The sequence below is a fragment of the Electrophorus electricus genome, chromosome 9, assembly GCF_013358815.1.
Source record: "Electrophorus electricus isolate fEleEle1 chromosome 9, fEleEle1.pri, whole genome shotgun sequence".
NCBI classification, from domain to species: domain Eukaryota; kingdom Metazoa; phylum Chordata; class Actinopteri; order Gymnotiformes; family Gymnotidae; genus Electrophorus; species Electrophorus electricus.
Window position 1 is genome coordinate 4,201,600 of NC_049543.1, and position 5,114 is coordinate 4,206,713.

At 40.5% G+C, this 5,114-nt stretch overlaps 1 protein-coding gene across 3 annotated transcripts in view; it reads right to left on the bottom strand.

Moving 5' to 3' along the window:
• ap1b1 (adaptor related protein complex 1 subunit beta 1) overlaps positions 1–2,143 on the bottom strand; it is a 30,620-nt gene extending 28,477 nt beyond the window's left edge. For 2 of the 3 annotated variants that reach the window (XM_035529804.1, XM_035529802.1), the window contains exon 1: positions 2,079–2,143. The gene's annotated coding sequence lies outside the window, so the exon portion shown is untranslated. Of the gene's footprint in view, positions 1–1,852; positions 2,006–2,078 lie in introns of those variants that run through there. The other variant, XM_035529803.1, reaches the window with a different exon arrangement.
• Positions 2,144–5,114: the final 2,971 nt, after the last annotated feature.

The following is a 5,114-nucleotide window of genomic DNA, read 5'->3' on the forward strand; positions in this document are numbered from 1 at the left end:
TTGGACATCTATCGCAGCGGCCGGCAAAACGTCTGCCGCTGCCAGAAAAATAATCACAGACTGTAATGTGGAACATGACCACAGCACACATTCAAAGCCCACAGCTTCACACTCCCAACCAAAGGACTGTCACGACCTGCGGCCATCATCTGCAACAGTGCAAATCAGGATCACCACATAAAGCTGCCTTTACTATTAGAGTTATCGTAGCCAGATTCTTACCTATGCCTATGTGATACTGTTATACAGGTGTATACATTAATAGGCAGAAGGATCAGTTTGGCACTTGCACCTGTTTACGATACCATTGATACCACAGTGTGTGCTTGGTCAAGCACTATATCACAGTTCCAGAAACGCAACCTGTGGCATAAACCACTGATCCTCAGCTCTATAGTCACCAGAATGTGAGCCACTGTGTCTGAGCAGTCAGGCAGCAGCACAGAGAAACGTGAGACAGGAAGACACCAGGGCACCGCTGCTGACAGAGGAGACTCTAGCTGGAAGGGTGCGTGCTTGGTTGCAGTACAACTCAACTGCTATAATGTTCGCAACACACCATGTGGGATATGCCAGCTGCAATGGAAACAGGAAACAAGTCTAAAAAAGAAAAAAGAAACAGGAAAAACAAACTGTTTTGAAGACAAGTTAGCCTCTTGCTATTGTACGTCCATGCCAATTTCAATTCTAAGATCACAGAGCATATCTCTGAAAAAGACAATAAGAGATAAATAGTAGCAGGAGAATAATATAAGTATGTCTAGATGGATAAAAGTGAAAATGCTCCAGCTGCTAGCAATCAGGCATTTTCTAACAATCTAGAATTTAGTTAGAAACTAATCATTTAGTTATAATTATTAATTTAGCAATATTTTGGAAACAACTATTCTAAAACTGAATAATAATTCTTTGAGTACAGTTCTAGGCCATCCCAGTCAAACAAAACCATACACACATGCATGTTAACTATACAGCCAACAAACAAAACTTTCGCAAATATTAAGCCCAGGCCAGTTACACCACCAACACACATCACTCTACACAGGCAGAAAGCTATTATTCTGCCATACAGGGCAAATGAAGTGTTGCACCCAACATATGACAACTATCTGTTTTCTCCTCTGCGTGCTGTATCTGCTAGTTTTGCTGCGGTCAGGGCAACATGACACTTTATCTATAATTCAAGACCGGAGCGTTGCCACTGCTAGTGCGTGTTGCACTGCTGATAGATGTCTTTCCCCCTAGCAGCCACGCCAAGCTGCGTGACACAGTGGAATCTGGACCATTTGTTTCAACGACAACGCTGCGCGGAGACACCGAGACAAGTGCAAAAAGTTTCAAGCGAAGAAACATCACAGATACCAATAGGTCGCCACTGTAGCTAACCGTCCGCCGACAGGATGATTACTCAATTAATGCAACAGCGAACTGGGTTAAACGGCCAGTTAGTCACCCATCAGTGCAATCTAGCGTTGGTGCACGAACAGCTGACTGAATAAACTACCAAACCGCTCGGCTGGTTAACCTGTAAAACCCACCTCACCTGCAGCGCTAACGCTAGTTAAAAGGAAGTTTCGGTCATTTTATGGTCATTACCATCAATCACTCAAACCCACGCAGGCTACCTGCACAAATACCACCTACCCGGCGCGTGGGGTAACTACTGACAAGCGTGTCGCGAGCTGGTGACACGTTAGCTGCGCTAGCTAGCTAAGTTAACCTAGCTAACTCTCCTCGCCAGTGGGAGCCAATTATTTAAAATCCCATACCAAAAGAAATTCAGAGCAAATTCGAAAACATATAACTGTCATTTTCTCGTTAACCTATAGGCATAAATCTTATGCCCACTCACGTATAAATGACTGGCCCACTCCGTCTTGGTGGCTAATTCGGCTAGCTAGATGGGATGAAGCGGCGCTTTGCGACAACGCAGACTGAGGGCATGTAATGCCAGCTAACAAACACTAAACTAGTGGAATATATCCAACAAAAACACACACACAGACGGTACATTTAGACGTGGTCTAGCTGCCGAATTTAAGGAAAGAGGAAGCACAAACCAACACAGCGGGACTTACCGAGGTGAAGTGTGTACAGTTCGGCCTTTTTCACTCTCTCCCTCCCACCCCCACTCACATTTTTTTCTGTCATCATATGATTCACACTTCCGTCTTCCGTAACCTAGATTTAAACAGGTACTATTCTTTGATATATATCTGATCATATATTTGCTTGTTTGCCAAATGGTTCGATTATTTCTTATTAAAAATGTTTAGCTATGCAAGTGAGTTTTGTATATTTTAATTGACTGACATAAATATAATCAACGCAGGCCAATTTTCACCTTTAATATAGGCGAAATTAACTAATTTATATATGACACGTAAATATTTAAGCAAATAATTTTAAAAGCCTAATTGTAAAAAAAAAAAAAAAAAGTGTACAATAAACAGAATTGCAAATGTTCTTCAAACGACCTTGACCCTTGACAGAACAGCTGTAGAAATTCAGTGGATATCCCAATAAGCAGGTATGTCAGAATAACATACACAAACAGCACAGTACCGTGTCTTTTAAGCTTATAAGACGTTGTCGGGTTTTATAAGCAGAGATATGAATACAAAAACTGTACTTAGAAGCTCTAGAAAAATGTTTTGTATATAGCGTTGCATTGTGTTCCGACAGCAGGATTAGACTAACACACTATTATTTTATTCTCTTGATTGTGTACAGATTAGATTTGGCAACTCAAAGTAAAGACCTCTGCGACTATGTGGGAACGTATTTAGTTAGTTAATGACCTCCTAAAAATACCCGTCACTTTTCATTATGCAAAGTGCACCTGGATGTAGGAGAACGTCCCTACATGGGTTAGGGCTCCAGTTCTGGACCTGTTTTGTCATGTGGCTTCAGCACGTTGGGCTACATCTGCACTGCATGGCAAGTATTGTGCATCATATGTCATATAGATCAGGATGAACAGCTGGATAGGAGTCTACTTTCTCGGAAGGCCAGCAAGGTGTAGTTTGCCCGTTTTTATCTGTGGCGCTTTATATTGTTCATAAATGTACGGTAGCATACAAACACTAACTGTATTATACATGTAATACAGAGTTGACCTTAAAAATACATTTGAATGAGGTAGCTAATAAATAATAATAAATACTGTAACTGCCATTGTAGACAAGGGACAAAGGAAGAGCTCAATGTATTTAATCTGGAAAAGAAACAGCTTTATTACAAGAACTAAATCAACAGCAATTGTTGTTCAAAGAACAATAGAATCTTGGTCTTGCAATATTGCTATTCAGTACAGATCAATTCCATGTCAAGATTTGTCTGTATATTTCATCGCTCTGAACTATCACGGAAGAAAAAACAGGAGAGACTAAAATCATACCTTCGGACTCTCAAGTTTCTCAGTATGACCTATTCAAAAACCACTTAGAAAGTCCTTGCGCTGTTAAAATGTCCTTACACTGAGAACAGTGTGGTGTCATTTTAGCAGGCTCCATGTGCATTAGTGTGAGCGGATGCAAACAGGAGGACATCTGTCGAAACAGACCAGAAAACCAGACCAGTTCCCACAAAGCAAAAGAAAACTTTTCTGAGGAAAAATAGCCATGCAATTTGAATTATACATTCCAAAATTATCCTAAATTTATAAATATGATTAAAGAACCAGCCAAGCAAAAAGGAAAAAATTAAATAAATGAAAAATAGAACATTTCCCACCAGATAACATGACACAAAACAAACTTGGCAGCGAATACATAAAAGTCACAATGAAAACATGTATGGCAGTAGTTAGATAGTCAATGAGAGCGTTTGGAAAAGTGAAATGAGGGTTTCTTTAAAAATGGAACTAAATGGCTACACAGAGCATGTATGCGTGTCTGTGTGTGTGCGCCATAAGTAATGAGACCTTGGCACAAGAAACAGTACCACAGGCTGGGACCCTGCTGCAAGCCCAGCAACTGATGGTTTCACAATCGGCAGGTGCGAAGGCGAGCACCTGGGGCTCCACTCCAGCCAGGAGCCTCGCTATCACTGCAGGGCAATTCCTTCTACACCGCCATGCTTCTTATGAGGTGACCTAGACTGTAGTTCGCTATTTTGTTTAATACAGAGTCTAGCTGCAGTCCCTGAGGAAAAAAAAAAAAAGAAGACAAAATCCTTCCTCCTCCTCCCTACATATTCTGTATATTCTGGGTCTCTTTTGGGCCCAAAATGCCTTTGAAAATCCACAAACCCCATTATAGGAATCCATTATTGGCACGGCTGTAACAGGACTGGACTGCAGTAGAGGAGTTCCTGTAGTTTCAGACCTGACATGACTCACTCTTTACTGATGGTTCCTAATAAAGGTTTTACATCCTTAGTCAACTAAAGAATTGCTTAGCAACACATGATGCACTACAATAAAGCCCCCAATGCCAAAATCAAACAACTAGTTGCATCACTTTCATGATTTACATACTGTTTACCATCAACAAAGAAAACACTCATTCTTTTTAAATAAATTAATTTGATCCAACATAAAAAACCTCAAGATACACTTCCCTCATTCAAACCAACACTCAGACATTTCAATTAGTGTCAGTCATTTATTAGTGACAAGTCTCCAGCTTAACTTCGGTCTTGTTCTGGATTGTTTGGCTACTGCTGATACAGCAACAGAAGAAAGCTGGAGGCAGACGAGTCTACCTGCTCACAGGAAGACAGTCAGAGCAACTCAAACTACCATGCTGGCCTGAAGTGTTCAGGTCTCAGAACTATTAGCTAAGCGTAGCGCTGATGACATAAAATCAAGTTACATGCAGTAGTGTCGACTAATTTTACAACGCACATCAACTATGATTTCACTGCCCTTGAGAACGTTTTTGCGATGTTTAGAAGAGGTAAGATGCTCGCGGATAAAGGGAAGAAGTTTATTTATGCAGAGAACGTAGTTAGAGGGGGAATCCAAAACACCAGAGAGAGAGCCAGTCAAAAAATCCAATATCCACAGAGAGAAATGCAACCAGGCAAACAAATCCAAAAAGCATGACACAGGCAAAGATAAAAAAACAACAAAAAAAAAAAAAAAAAAAAAAAAAAAAAAAAAAAAAAAA